A 17,041-nucleotide genomic window follows, 5' to 3' on the forward strand; every position below is an offset into this window, starting at 1 on the left:
GAGAAGGGAGACAATTCTAGTGGAGAGTTGAAAGCAGAAAATGTAGCCATATGTGAGAGGGTAAATAAGTTGGAAGCTCAAATTAAAGTCTTGACTAAAAAGAATGATGCCTTAACATAAAAAATTATCGAGTCTCACACTGCCGAACATAAAAGAATGACCTTACTCCTTAGGCAGCTTAATCGAGCTACAAGAACTTCTTCCTAATTTTCCTTCGCTATCTCCTTTCCCTCAGCTCTTTCTCTAATCCCGTGGTACCTTGTACTCCTTTACTCTTGTTTTGACTCTGATAAGGTATAGACATTGTTGTTTTTTTGTTGGATCATTCTTTGAACAACATTTGTTACTAATTGTTTACTGAATGCTAATTTCTGAATGTTATCTTACCAGTCTATCTTTTCACTATCACTGTCTAATCTTCTCTTACTCATGTTAGTGTTATCTCAATGGTCATGGATTAATATGTATGACTATCTGTGTCTGGTTTACTGCTTAACCTTTTTGATAATGTCAAAAGGGGAAATAAGAGAACAAGACTACATTTTGTAGATATGTGTAGTATGTTGTATTGTGTAGATATAAGTAGTATATGTAATACCCCGAAAAATCCAACTCAATATTGGATCCATGTTTAAAGATCATGCATATTACATCATGGTTCCTTGGTAGTTTCATAATAAAGGTTGATGTGGATTAAGGTCTCAAATATGTCCTAGCTATTGTGCGAATTAAAACATTCTTTACCGATTGAATTCTTGAGAAGGATATTGGTATTGTCAACTTCAAATAAGCATATATATTATTATACTACGAATTTTTGAACCAATGACATACCAACGGATAGATAATTTAATAATATTTCTGTTGATACCAAATTCACCTAAAACAGACACTCGGTGAAGAAATTATGGCTATTTTAAGTTTCTGCTGTAAGACGAATGCCATTTCAGTGCATGGCGCATCGCGCCGAAGGCCAAAATAGAAATCGTCAATTTCCAGAAAACCTCCACGATAGCCCTTCTTTGTGCCAAGCTTCCAGGTCTCAATAATGGCATTTTACCAAGCTCCGCGTCGCGCCGGGGCCCTAAATCGGGATAAATTTTACGTAGTTTTCAGTTTTCGTTTTAACCTCCTCAAGGGCAATATGGTAACTTTCCAAAACCCTATATATACTCTTTAAACACGGTATTGAAGCCCAAAGCATCCCTTTAATTAATTTTATCAAAATTCACTCAAGAATAGTCAAGAATAAGTCTAGGGTTTCCATTGGGGTTTCAAGCTTCAAGCAAATTCATCCGCAGATTCCATGAATTCTTAATCTAAGGTATGCGTAGTGTTCATCTATGGATCCAATCTGTTCATAGAGCTCAATAACCATGTTTATAAATGTTATTTTGTAAACTTTTTGTGGTGATATAAGCATGTACATGTTGATGATTGTTGTTTAAGTTATAAAATGATATCTAAAGATGTTTTCCTGAAATATATGTGGTTGTTAGTTGAAAAACATGAACTTTAAGTGGCTTGATGTGATGCAAGTATGAAATCCACCAATTCTTTAAAGATTACATGCAAGGTGTTTGATAAAATGCCTAGGATGCTAGAAACCCATAATTACATGATTCCATGATATCTAAATGACAAGTCCATATTAGCTATACACTTCCATATGAATTTCCATGCTATTTATGTGTTGTTGTTGTTGTGGAATGAAGCATGTGTGATAAAGGAAATATGAATTATATACCCGAAATGTATCCATGCTCTACCTACCATGTTGAGATGTGAATAAATACATGAAGTATACTATCCCCTACTTATAATATTGTGAATTGTCAACTCTAATCTTGTGATCAAGTCATATCATGTGTTCCAGTTACCTTCTATCAAGTCCTGGGGGTATTCGTACCCAAAAAATATAGCTGTGTGCATAGATCCATGTCATGTACCACGATAAATCTCAGTCAAGCTATACTCTATAGAGCTCAGTCAGTCATCTGACTCAGGAAACATCAGAAATCTCAGGAATCTCAGTTAACTCTCAAATAATGAGTACTACTCCGTCAGTCAATGGATGTTAGTTATTCAATCCATGTACAACCAGTTGAATCTTGTTCAGTCCCTTCAAATGGGAGTAGAATTTAGCACCGAGTGAACCCAAGGATGGGAACTCACCTGCCAGTTCAGGGTGTGATTCTTAGCAGCTATCTTTGTGTTCCAGAACTACCTAGCCAGTGTAGGTTGTAACATCTTAACCTGTCAGATTACGGTTGATGAGGTGGCTTAACCTGTCAGTTTAGGGTCCCACCGTTCTCACTTTGAGTACCTGCCAGATAAGGGTCACTCACAACTGTCCTTACCAGTGGCACGGTATTGACACCCCTCTAGTCAGGGCAGAGATTGGATGCCAGCTTAGTCATAATGGTATACATGGGGCATGTCGGTTAAACAACTACCTCCCACAGTTTCAGTATCAGTCTCAGTAAAAGAACTCAGACAGTTCTTCATATATCAGTATACCAGGATTGTTAGATACAGTCAAATTTAGTTATAGCACGGGACTTAGAGAGTTCTACCAGATTCAGGAATGTCAGACACAGTCGCTCATGTTATACGAACAACAGTTCCAGTCATGTATTAGCGTACAAATTTTGCTACCACATACTCACGATCTTAGTTACTATGTATGTATGTTTGTACTCTTACGTTCATATCAGTCAGTCAGCTAGCATTTTTCATGCATGTAAACCCTTTTTATTAGCCTACCTCACTCGTATACTCAGTACTCCAGTTGTACTGACGCATTTACGCTATGGTGCTTTCTTTTCATGTTACACCACAGGTCCAGAGCCACGAGTTCCAGACCAGCAGTAGCTTTCCAGTCACAGTGTTGCAGTGAGTCCTCATCCATCTGAGGATAATATGATTTGATTTATTTATTTATTACTTCAGTTCAATTTTACGTAGTTAGTTGGAGACATATTCCTTCAACTCCTTATTCAGACAGTACTTACAGAACTTAAAGTCTTTTAGATTTAGATAGTTTTAGCTATCAGATTCAATATTCAGTTTTATATTCAGTTGTTTTGGGTATTCATTACCCCATGGATGTTACTATATCTTTTCAGTTGAATCTTATAGCCTACATGTTTATGTTTTTCGCGTATTATATGTATATTATGCCGTGTACAGGTATAGATATCAGTCATGGGTTAGCTTGTGGTCCCTCGGGTTCATGAGCACCGTATAGCATTCCAATTTAGAAAATTAGGTCACTACAAACTTGGTATCAGAGCCTAAGGTTCAATATAGTCCTAGGAATTCTAAAAGCCACATCTAGTATAGTCTTATGCATTGATACGCCCAAATTACACCTTTCTTACAAGAGAGTAAACGGTCGTTCTCACAGGGAGTATGGTGCTAATTAAGTTGTATGCAGATTAGTTGACTTTTAATCATTCGTTTCTATAAAATAAATTAGGGGATTTGATTCAGTTCACCAATTAATGGTTTCAGTTTAACAAGATGAAATACGTATAGTAGTATTCAAATTCAGAGAAATGGCAAGCTAGGGTTATGTCCACTTTGTAGTTTTCAATACTTTCTAACTATGGGTTTTATGAATTCATACGTGCATCATGCTTACAGAGAAATGTATTGTATTTAATAACATAATCCTAGTGTTTGTCAACCATCAAGGACTAATTCACTTTAGTTCTCTCGAATCAAAAGTGTTCACCAAAAAAACAATACGAAATCTCCAAGTAGTTAATCCCATTAAGGCATTAACTTATGAAATAGGGGTTGGTAATCCTATTTTCTTGTCACTACTCTCTTTTCTGAATGTCAACCTTTCTTTCGAACAAGTTGCGTTTTAACGCATATCCTCTATGTTTGCAACCACGAGAATTCAAGATAAACGAAGAGAGTATGATGTAAAAAAAAATCAATGCATAATGAATTCAAAATCCAAAGTAATAGATTGTATGCTACAAGGCATCCATAACCCTAACTAATAAATTTACCTACTCATGAATAAAACGAAAATCATCATAAATATATTCATCATACCAAAAATTAGAAGATGATCTTGGTGTGCGAATAGTGAAAACAAGAGAAAAGACGTTTTTCTCCCCCTCTCAGGCTAAGCCGCCCTTCTCTGCTCTCTTCAAAAAATACTGAATAATGAATAATGAATAAAAATTCAGCATTAAGCCTTTTAATAATATTTTCTCTCATAATTGCCTTCTAAGTCCCTGAACTAATTATAAATGACAAACTAGTCTTGGACATAGTTTCTAGGCGCCATATTTGGTCCAGATTGCTACTCTCTCTTGTGTCATATGCCATCCGCATTCCATAGTCCCATAATATCTTTATCTACCTCATTAATACCTGAAATCATGCTAATCACATCGGTTAGCTCAATTACATAGAAGTAGAGTAAAAACATAAGAAACTAGGCACTTTGTTCTCTTAACATAGCTAAAATATGGATAAATTATGGTGCTTAGGCGTATAAATACACCCAAGATCACCACCCCACACTTAAAGCTTTGTTTGTCCTTGAACAACATATCTATTTATGCATACTACACAATCCTTAGCATCCATAAAGGAAAACAAGATGCTCAAATAGGCTCACACAATAATTATGAACAAGATGTAGCTTCAGGAATCATTCCTAGATACAACCTACCCTCAAGAATAGACTCATTAAGTTGGAAATTTCATGCATATCGTTCAAGAAAAGAAATCATATAAATTATCCAACCTTCATCAACCATGTGCCCTCACAACAAGAGAGTTACCCATAATCACTCACAATCATGCAATTTCTAACAAAATGGGTACAAGAATCAAGTTGCGCTCACTCTCATAAAGAATTCTCAAATTACAACTGATTACCATATGCTTGCCCTTAGTGTAATACTCCACTAATATCAGAATGCTAAGATTAGGATCAAATAGGTTTTTACGGGTTGTAATGCAAGCTAAAGGATGGGTAGGAACTATTTTGGCCAGAAATAGTGACTATCTTCCCTAAGCGCTTTAATACACTACATTATGCAATTAAGATCAATCTCTACCAACCAATTCTACTTCTGCTATCTTCACAGATTTGTTTTTCACCCTAACTTGTTAAGCTTAATTAATAACACTATGGTGGGAGTATGCAACCCTTTCAATTTTTTTTTGCACCCATTTCATGTTATACACCCTTATAATAGCCACCCTCAACTTAAGTGATTTGCCTTAGTTGAGGTGCACAATGTCCAAGAAGGAACAGGGCCAAAATAGGTTTATTGTAACATGTCCGGGATAAAATTTGGAACTTTTTCAATAATTTTTTTTTTGTTTTTGCTACTCCCAACCACATCAATTTCACACGCCAATAACTAGACTTTGGGGCATCAATTTCACCTTTTTCCTCTAATTGTCAAACTCCTAACTCAAATTGATTTTACATTAAAGAGTTTAGGAGCTTTTGAATCAAATTACGGTCTATTAAAGAATGGATTAGGCTACCTATGAGGTTAACAAAAGAACAAGCTAAAGGCTCAACAGGGCTAGCTAAGATAATGTACAAAGGTAGGTCAAAAGAAGGTATGAACAATGACTATCAAAGAAATGCCTAAATCATCTCCTAAACTCACAATCTTTATTTCACTTTACACACACACCAGGCAAGTTCTAGCATCAGTTGCAATAAGAAATATAAAACATTCTTACACACTCATGGCACATGGTCATCTAAATTAGGAGCTTTATAGATTCTCGACCCAACAATTACATGAATTCAAATAAAACCAACAATCACAACAAGAGTCACAACTAGAGCCTAGGTGTTTCAAACGTAATGATCCATCACATACTTATGTTATAATGTCATGTAATCCACAAGAACAGTTACATGCAATTGAATGAATAATTTTCTCTTAAGACAGTCGTCATCCATCCATCATCAAGAAAGACACCTAATTATAACTAAATAGAATAAACATCTAACAAGAAACAAAATAAACAAAATAACTAATCCTATCTCAGAAGAATGCTAAGGAGAAGGTACTATTTTCTTACAAAACAATTAGCACAGTAACCAGCCACCCCACACTCAAGCTCAGCATTGTCCCCAGTGCAAATAACAAGATAAAGAACCTGGCTAGTAGTACTCCTCATCCACATTAGGAGTCATTCCACCTGCATTGAGATCATCATCAGAGCTATTTTTCTTGTGTTCATCATATCATCCACGTCAGCCACACATAATGAAACTAACTATAATTAAGATGAGGGTGGTGAAGTCACCACCCTACACTTAATTTGTTAGTATAAAACAATTAAGTGTTATTGTCGAGTACTCAGACTTTGCCGACATACACTTTGATATGGTGCACCAACATTAGTCATAATATAATTCACTCACTTCAATTCCTCCAATTCTATTTCAATGAATCTCTTTTTGAACAAAATCATGCCCTACAACTTCAACCATATAAAGATATACAGAACACCATCACTTTCACATGATTTTCTCAACATTATGTTCAACACAATAAGATGGAAACTAATGGTTACACAACTACCATGTGGGTTGTGAACAATTCACTCATATGTACAAGCTCAAGTACTAGCACAATGGTGCTTATCTTCCCAAGATGTTCAAAATCATTCTTTGACATAGACATGGCAAAAATTTAATTCATAATTCTCAAGAAATCAATTAACTATAACAAAAGGTCATAATAACTAAGGGTTAAGAAAGTAAAACTTACCTTGAAAATAGAAGATTGAAGAAGGAAGGGGAAAATTCTTGAGATTGTTACACAAAGAGTAATCTTAAAGGACAAATAGAATAGTGGGAAAGAAATCTTGTACAGCTTAGGAGTGAAATAAGGAGGACTTTGGGCATTCATAGGGTGGATTCTATTAAAGAGGGAAATTCGGATCGGATTGAACCAATTGGAAGTTGGGTACTAAGCTAAATTGGGAAGGGTATGCGACGCACAAGGGAAGGCAAATGTTTAAGAGTGCACCTCACAAGGTATCGCACACATTAAGGTATGCGGCGTATTGTGCATTGCACAAGTAAAATAGTGGGCATAGGTGATTATAAATGCGGCGCATACCTTATCGCCTATATTTATATGTGCAGCGCATATGGTATCGCCTAGTTTAGGTACTGGGCATAGGCGATTGGAAATGCGGCGCATACCCTGTTGCCTATATTTTCTTGTGTGGCGCATAGGGTATCGCCTAGTTTAGGCAGTAGGAATAGGCAATTGGAAATGCGGCGCATACCCTATAGCATATATTTTCATGTGCAGCGCATAGGGTATCGCCTAGTTTAGGCAGTGGGCATAGGCGATTGGAAATGCAGCGCATACCCTATTGCCTATATTTTCATGTGCAGCGCATAGGGTATCGCCTAGTTTAGGCAGTTGGCATAGGCGATTGTAAATGCGGCGCATTTTTGGTTGGAAAGGTCCATACCATGAGGGCTTTGCCTCCATACCCCCATTGAGATCAGTGGTGGCCTTCTGGATCAAGTCTATCTGCCCGATCCCCATGCTACCACCACAGACCTCATTGAAAGTCACAAAATAAAGTCGCATCGTGAAACTTTTTGGTTGAATCAACATAATTCGAGGAACGACTCTAATGTGAATCATACTTGAGCCTTACACATTTAACCATTCCAACTTACCTGTAATGTCCCGATACCTACGCTACCACAACAGATCTCATTGAAAGTCACAAAACAAAGTCGCACCATGAAACTTTTTGGGTCGGATTAACATAATTTGAGGGATGACTCTAATGCAAATCATACTTGATACTTACACATTTGACCACTCCAACTTACCTGTATGTCCCGATCCCTACGCTACCACCACAGAACTCATTGAAATTAACAAAATAAAGTTGTACCGCAAAACTTTTTGGGTCGAATTAACATAATTCGAGGCACGACTCTAATACGAATCATACTTGAGCCTTACATGTATGACCTGTAATGTTCTTATCACTCCTAAACTTACCACCATTGACATAGCTTAATTCCAAATCAAATTTGTTACTAATCTCCTCCTTAGTACTTCATGCACCTACACTTACTCAAAAATAACAAAAATGATTAGAAGGATGGGTTGCCTCCCACAAAGAGCCATAGTTTCGGTCATGGCTCAACTTTTCTTTTTGCATTTTTGTTTAACATAATAAAGTGAAAATAAAATCATAGGTTTCCTCCCATGTAGCGCTTGATTTAATAACGCGGCACGACTCGATTATCTTGACTACTCAGACTTCGTCAAGATAAATCGATGATACCATTTGTACCTCATTTGTTGGATTAAGACAATGCTTTATTCGTAGTCCAACCACTTTGAAGTCACTCACATCCTTGCTTGCAAGTTCAACCAAACCAGCTATGGTCTCCACAAAATACATATCCTTAACCGGTACATCTCAATCATCTTCGTAAAATACATCAACAATCGAGAATACACTCATCTCCTTTTGTTCTTTCATAGATCGACATACTTCAAAACTAACTTCTTTCTCATTAAGCCTAAATTTTAGCTCATTCAACTCCATATCAACTAACACTCTCCCAGTTGCTAAGAATGGCCTACCCAAAATTATGGGTACTTTAAAGTCCACTTCTCAATCAAGAATTACAAAGTTGGCAGGAAATATAAAATCAGCAACTTTTACAAGTACATCATGTAGAATCCCAATTGGCCTTTTTACCGATCTATCTGCCATTAGAAGCCACATATTAGTGGGTGTAGGATCTCCCAAATCCAGTTTCTTAAAAACCATCAATGGCATAAGATTTATACTTGCCCCAAGATCACAAAGGGCCTTTTTAAACTTTAGCAATCCAATCGTACATGGAACAGTAAATGCTCGCGGATCAGCTTTCTTCTGGACAATAGATCTTGTAAAAATAGCACTACAATGATGAAGATTGTCTACCATTTCATAGCTCACAGTACTTTTCTTCATCAATAGGTCTTTCATAAACTTAGCATATCCGAGCATCTGTTTTAGTGCTTTAACTAAGGGCATATTCACTGTTAACTGCTTCAACATAGACATGAATTTTCTAAACTTTCCATCATCTTTTTTATTCTTTAATTGTTGTGGAAATAGGGGTGGTGGCCTTGGGATTTCAGTTGGAACAACTTTTACCTCTTTTCTTATGCCTTGCTCAATATCACTAACATGTTTCTGCTTAGGTGGTTGTTTTATTTCTGCACTCTTGTTTACTGAACCTCCCAACTTCACAGGCATTACTAGAGATTCATCAACTATCTCCCAATCCATTTCGACCTCATCAGTATAAGAGGATGCTCTCAAATCTGGACTAGATAACATCTTACCGCTCCTAGTGGTAATGGCCATACATGATCCATCAGTCCTTAGATTCTAAACTATATCACTTGGTAGAGTCCCATTCTATATTTGGTTGAATGTTGTGGATAATTGGCTCATCTGCTACTCCAGTTGTTTAATAGCGATTGAGTGCGGATTTACTAGTTGACTCATGGAAGATATGTCACTCTTCATAGTAGTCACCCCAAAATTGGTCGCCTCAACTCCCTTTAATAGTTTCTCTATCATGTCCTCTATGGACATTTTGCCTGAACTGGTGGTAGCATTATCACGGCTTTCAGGAGGTACATATAGTCCACTCCTATCACTTTTATTCTTCCAATCTCGTTGATGGTTCCAACCTTGGTTTCCTTGACTACTATCTGGAAACCCCCTGGTTATGTAAATAGTTAGTCTCTTCTTCAGTTTTTGATTCAACTTCCTTATCGTGGGACCCCATAGCTTTTATCTTTTCTATATTCCCTAATAACAAATGTTTCGTATGCAGATCCATCTGGGTTTTCATATGAGCCATATCTTGATCATGCTCTTGTTCTCTCCTATACTGCTCTGCTAATATTACACTAGACCCAGTATTACTTGCTACCACAGAATATCTGGTATACCAAGCTCTACTTGTCTTAGTCATTCTTTCTAACATGTCCACAACCTCAGTAAAGGTGAGCTCCATAAAAGCTCCTCCTGTAGCATTATCCACTATAGGATTTGTAAGTGAGTTCAAAGCTTTGTAGAGTATTTCCATCAAATGTTCATCAGTCATCTTATAGTTTGGGTATTGAGTCAACTTCTTTTTAAACCTTGCCCATGTCCCACTCTAGGATTATCAAATGACATACAAATACTGATGAAATTTACCAAATATAGAATTGGATCATCACCAGGTAATCCACCAAAGAGTTCTTTTAGATTCTGTAGTTGGATCATAGTACTGGTGATGTTGAATTTCACCCCAGGAGCTAGTGGTGGTAGAATTATTGCCCCTGTAGATCCAATTCCATCTAAATTATCCCCATCATTGTCAATATCAAACTGCGCAGCTTGGCGGTCTAGTCTTCTTTGAATGGATAATTTTGATTTACAGGTGCAACTACCCCTACTGCACGTCTCCTATTAGCTGGGTCAGTTAAATTAGCATCTCCCATGTCCTCTTCATCTAGAGTAGGTACCCAACCTAGGTTATCTACATTTTGTTGATTTAATTAAGCATTAACCAAAGTGGCTAATCTTTCAGCTTCCTGTTGGTTAGCCATTCTTTCAATGAGATGAGGTTAAGGATTGAAGGGTAATAATGGTTCTCCTGAACTTTTAGTTCATGGAATAAACCACAATGAGCCTGTAACAAATAAAAACAACAAATAACGTAAAATAAGGAAACTTGACTAAAAGTTAATTAACACATATAAATTCAATCGACAACTGTACTGCCCGACAATGAAGCCAAAATTTGATACGCCCAAATTACACCTCTCTTACGAGAGAGTAAGCGGTCATTGTCAAAGATATAACCCAACTAGGTTGGGGTCGAATCCCACAGGGAATATGGTGTTAATTAAGTTGTATGCAGATTAGTTGAATTTTAATTATTCGTTTCCGTAAAATAAACAGGGGGGATTTGATTTAGTTCACCAATTAATGGTTTTAGTTTAACAAGATGAAATACGTGTAGTAGTATTCAAATTCAGAGAAATGGCAAGCTAGGGTTATGTCCACCTTATACTTTTCAATACTTTCTAACTATGGGAATTTTGAATTCATACATGCATAATGCTTACAGAGAAATGCATTGTATTTAATAACATAATCCTAGTGTTTCTCCACCATCAAGGACTAATTCACTTTAGTTCTCTCGAATCAAAAGTTTTCACCAAAAAAATAATATGAAATCTCCAAGTAGTTAATACTGCTAAGGCATTAACTTATGAAATAGGGGTTGGTAATCCTATTTTTTTGTCACTACTCACTTTTCTGAACGTCAACCTTTCTTTTGAATAAGTTGAGTTTTAAGGCATATCCTCTATATTTGCAACCATGAGAATTCAAGATAAACGAAGAGAGTATGATGTAAACAAATCAATGCATAATGAATTCAAAACCCAAAGTAATAGATTGTATGCTACAAGGCTTCCATAACCCTAACTAATAAACTTAGCTACTCATGAATAAAACGAAAATAATCATAAATATATTCATCATACCAAAAGCTAGAAGATGATCTTGGTGTACGAATAGTAAAAACAAGAGAAAAAATATGTTTCTCTCCCTCCCAAGCTAAGCCGCCCTTATCTGCTCTCTCTAAAAAATACTGAATAATGAATAATAAATAAAAATTCAGCATTAAGCCTTTTAATAATATTTTCTCTCATAATTGCCTTCTAAGTCCCTGAACTAATTATAAATGACAAACTAGTCTTGGACATAGTTTCTACGCTCCACATTTGGTCCAGATTGCTACTCTCTCTTGTGTCATATGCCATCCACATTCCATAGTTCCATAATGTCTTCATCTACCTCATTAATACCTGAAATCATGCTAATCACATCGGTTAGCTCAATTACATAGAAGTAGAGTAAAAACATAAGAAACTAGGCACTTTGTTCTCTAAACATAGCTAAAATATGGATAAATTATGGTGCTTAGGCGTATAAATACACCCAAGATCATGCATGGGTGTGTTGCGCACCATATTTATGTACGGAAGGCTATAAGATATTTTAGGAACAGTTTCTCTTCTTTCAGTATTTATGTCGTGCTAGTGAGCATTATCTCAAGTTAAAATCCCAGTCCAATCCGTTCTTCTCTTATTTTAGAATATGGCCCCAAAGAGAAGAAACCAGTCAGCTCCTCAGCCTGAAGATCCTTTGGGCGAATATGTTTCTCATGTGAAGTTTAGAGCCGCATTCACCACACTTCCTCAGTCTGTGGCTGCCCAAAATGAAAGGCCATCATATATTTCGGCTAATCTAGTGGCAAATTCTGCAACAACCAGGATTCGGGACTTCACCCAAATGAACCCTTCATCTTTCCATGGGTCTAAGTCTGATTAAGACCCTCAAGAGTTCATTGACCAAGTTCAGAAGGTCATTGACATCATGGGTGTTACTTTTTTTTAGAGTGCTGAGTTAGCCATATATCAGTTACAAGATATGGCTCACACTTGGTACAAACAGTGAATGTCCAAATGGGTAGATGGCGCAGGTCCTATTGGGGGAGAGGAATTTGTCATGGCTTTCTTAGACTGAATGTTTCCCCAAGAGCTGAGGAAAGCCAAAGTTCTTGAGTTTATCAACCTTAGGCAGGAAAATATGACGATTAGGGAGTATTCTCTTAGGGTTACTCAGCTACCCAGCTATGTCCCATATGTGGTTGCAAACAATAGGGCTAAGATGAGCAAGTTTGTGTCAGGGGTAAATGATAGCGTGGTGAATGAGTATAGATCTATGATGCTGAACAGTTGTATGACCTTAGCTAGACTCATGACCCATGCTCAGCAGATAGAGGAGCAGAAGGTTAGGACTAGAGAGAGGCAGAATAAGAGATTAAAATTAGGCAATTTTAGTTTTGCTCAGCCCAAATCAGAGAGAGGGAACCATTTGCAATTTCGTCCCAAGTCATTAGCTCCAACTTCTTTCTCTGCTAGTGCCCCAGTGCTGAAATTCAAAGATGGAAGCAGAGACAAAGTGCCAGGCTCTAAATCTCAGGGTAGTGTTAGCAGTGCCCAAATAAATCCCCTTTGTCAGGCTTGTGGTAAGAACCACAAGGGTATTTGCAGAGCCGATAGTGATGTCTGTTTTGGTTGTGGTAATCCAGGCCACAAGATTAGAGAGTGTCCGTAGTCAGGTCTTTAGGGTCAGTAAATTTGTTTCGCAGCTCAGTCCATTCGCCCGAACCTGCAGGGTGCCACTTTCAGTGCTACTAGTGGGCAACGCCCAAATAGAGTCTATACTCTTCAGACCTGATAGGATTAGGAAAATTCTCCTGATGTCGTTACTGGTACATTACAAATTTTCTATGTTCATGATTATGCTTTGCTAAACCCAGGTGCGTCCTTATCTTTTGTTACTCTATACATAGCAGGCGATTTTGGAATCAAACCCGAGATTTTAGTAGAGACCTTTTCAGTCTGTACCCCAGTAGGCAAAACCATTATAGCTCGGTGGGTATACAGGAACTACCCAATTATGATATTTTAGAAATCCATATCAGCAGATTTAGTCGATTTAGAGATGACAGACTTTGATGTCATTCTTGGAATGGATTGGCTTCATTCCTGCTATGCCACAGTTGACTGTAGAAATAGGATAGTTCAGTTTCAGTTCCCAAATGAACCTGCCTTAGAGTAGAAGGGTAGTGTTTTAGCGTTCAGGGGGTTAGCTTGTTTCCTACCTCCGGGTAAGGAAAATGATTTCTAAGGTGTGTGTGTATCATCTCGTGCATGTTAAAAATTCCAGTGCCGAATCTCCCAGTCTTAAATCAGTCCCAGTGGTTAGTGAATATTTAGATGTCTTTCTCAAAGATCTTCCATGTATTCCTCCCAAAAGGAAAATAGACTTTGGTATAGACCTTCTTCCAAATACTCAACCTATCTCTATCCCGCCATACAGAATGGCACCAGCAAAACTTAAGGAAATGAAAGATCAGCTGAAGGATCTCTTAGATAAGGGATTCATCAGGCCCAGTGTATCCTCATGGGGTACGCCAGTATTATTCGTGCGCAAGAACGACGGTTCTCTCAGGATATGTATTGATTACCGTTAGCTCAACAAAGTTACGATCAAGAATAGATATCCACTTCCATAATAGATGATCTGTTACACCAACTTTAGGGTGCCAGTTATTTTTCCAAGATAGACCTCAAATTAGGCTATCATCAGCTTAGATTTAGAGAATGTGACATCTCAAAGATAGCTTTCCATACTCGGTATGGTCACTTCAAATTTTTAGTCATGTCCTTTGGTCTAACCAATGCCCCTATAGCTTTCATGGACTTGATGAACCGTGTGTTCAAGTAGTGAGCGTGATCATTCATACCATCTCAGTATTGTTTTTCAGACCCTCATAAATCATCAGTTATTCACCAAGTTCAGTAAGTGCGAGTTTTGTCTAAGATCAGTAGAATTTCTTGGCCATATTGTTTCTGGTGAGGGCATTAGAGTAGATCTTCAGAAAACCAAAGTGGTAAAAAACTGTCCCGGACCCGTATCTCCAATAAATATCAGGAGTTTCATAGGTTTGGTTGGATATTACAGACGGTTTGTTGAGGTATTTTCTTCTATTGCATCTCCTATGTCTAGATTGACTCAGAAAAAGGTCAAGTTTTAGTGGTCAGATTCAGTTATCCTCACCTCTTAAAGATATCCCAACTTCCATTAAAACCCAATTATCCTCACCTCTTCCCCACAAATTTAGATCAAGCTCAAGGTAACAGTTCTCCTTAAGCTTATTCATTTTCATGTTCATTTCCCCAGTTTAAACTTGGTAAATATTACTATTGCATACTCAGTCATGCATTCATGAATCAGTTCAATTATAAGGTCAGGCATCAGATATGCATTCTCATCTTGAGAAGCTCAGTTTATCAGTTTTCTCAGTTACGCATCCATGTACCAGTTATCCATGTATCATATATGCATGAGTTCAGTATGTTTATCATGTTAGTCATGAGATCATGTTTCAGTCCTCCATGTTCAGTTCTTGTTCGGCTTGTCTTACTCTTCCCTCTCAGTTAAGTCTCATTCGAGGACGAATGTTCCCAAGGGGGAGATATTGTAATACCCCAAAAAATCCAACTCAATATTAGCTCCATGTTTCAAGCTCATGTATAGTACATCATGGTTCCTTGGTAGTTTCATGATCAAGGTTGATGTGAATTAAGGTCTCAAATATGTCCTAGATATTGTACAAATCAAAACATTCCTTACCGATTAAATTCTTGAGAAAGATATTAGTATCATCAACTTCAAACAATCATATCTCTTATTATACTATGAATTTTTGATCCCACAACCTACCAATGGATAGATAATTTAATAATCTTTTTATCGATACCAAATTCGCCTAAAATGGACACCCGGTAAAGAAGTTGTGGCTATTTTTAGTTTCTACTATAAGACGAATGCCATTTCAATACATGGCACATCGCGCCGGAGGCCAAAATGGCACTCGTTAATTTCCTGAAAGCCTTCGCGACAACCCTGCTTCACTCCAGGATTCTAGGTCGCAATAATTGACATTTTACCAAGCTCCGCGTCGCGCAGGGGCCCTAAATCGGGATAAATTTTGCGTAGTTTTCAGTTTTTAGTTTAAACTTCTCAAGGGAAATATGGTAACTTCCCAAAACCCTATACTCCTTAAACATGGGATTGAAACCCTAAAGCAGCCCTTTACATTAATTTTATCAAAGTTCACTTAAGAACAGTCAAGAACAAGTCTAGGGTTTCCATTGGGGTTTCAAGCTTCAAGCAAATTCAACCATAGATTCCACAAATTCTTAATCTAAGGTATGCGTAGTGTTCATCTATGGATCTAATATGTTCATAGAGCTCAAGAACCATATTTTTAAATGTTATTTTGTAAAATTTTTGTGGTGATATAAGCATGTACATGTTAATGATTGTTGTTTATGTTTCAAAATGATATCTAAAGATCTTTTCATGAAATATATGTGGTTTTTAGTTGAAAAAGATGAACTTTAGGTGGTTCGATGTGATGCAAGTATGAAATCCACCTATGCTTTAAAGAATGTATGCAAGGTGTTTGATAAAATGCGTAGGATGCTAGAAACCCGTAATTACATGATTCTATGATATCTAAATGACAAGTCCATATTAGCTATACACTTCTATATGAATTTCCATCCTATTTATGTGTTGTTGTTGTTGTGGCATGAAGCATGTGTGATAATGGAAATATGAATTAGATACACGAAATGTATCCATGCTCTCCCTACCATGTTGAGATATGAATAAATACATGAAGTATACTATCCCCTACTTATACTATTGTGAATTGTAGACTCTAATCTTGTGATCAAGTCATGTCATGTGTGCCAGTTTCCTTCTATCATGTCCTGGGGGTATTCGTATCTAAAAAATATAGTTATGTGCCTAGAGCCATGTCATGTGCCACGATAAATCTTAGTCAATCTATACTCTATAGAACTCAGTCAGTCATGTGACTCAGGAAACATCAAAAATCTCATGAATCTCAGTTAACTCTCAGATAATAGTACTACTCCGTCAGTCAACAGATGTCAGTTATTTAGTCCATGTACAGCCAGTTGAATCATTTTCAGTCCCTTCAGATTGGAGTAGAAGTTAGCACCGAGTGAACTCAAGGATGGGAACTCACCTGCCAGTTCAGGGTGTGATTCTTAGCAGTCATCCTTGTATTCTAGAACTAAGTATCCAGCGTAGGTTGAGACATCTTAACCTGTCATATTAGGGTTGATGAGGTGGCTTAACCTGTCATTTTAGGGTCCCACAATTCTCACTTTGAGTACCTGCCAGATAAGGGTCACTCACAACTGTCCTTACCAGTGGCACGGTATTGACACCCCTCTAGTCAGGGCAGAGATTGGATGCCAGCTTAGTCATAATGGTATACATGGGGCATGTCGGTTAAACAACTACCTCCCACAGT

Source organism: Capsicum annuum, chromosome 5, assembly GCF_002878395.1.
Source record: "Capsicum annuum cultivar UCD-10X-F1 chromosome 5, UCD10Xv1.1, whole genome shotgun sequence".
Taxonomy (NCBI): Eukaryota; Viridiplantae; Streptophyta; class Magnoliopsida; order Solanales; family Solanaceae; genus Capsicum; species Capsicum annuum.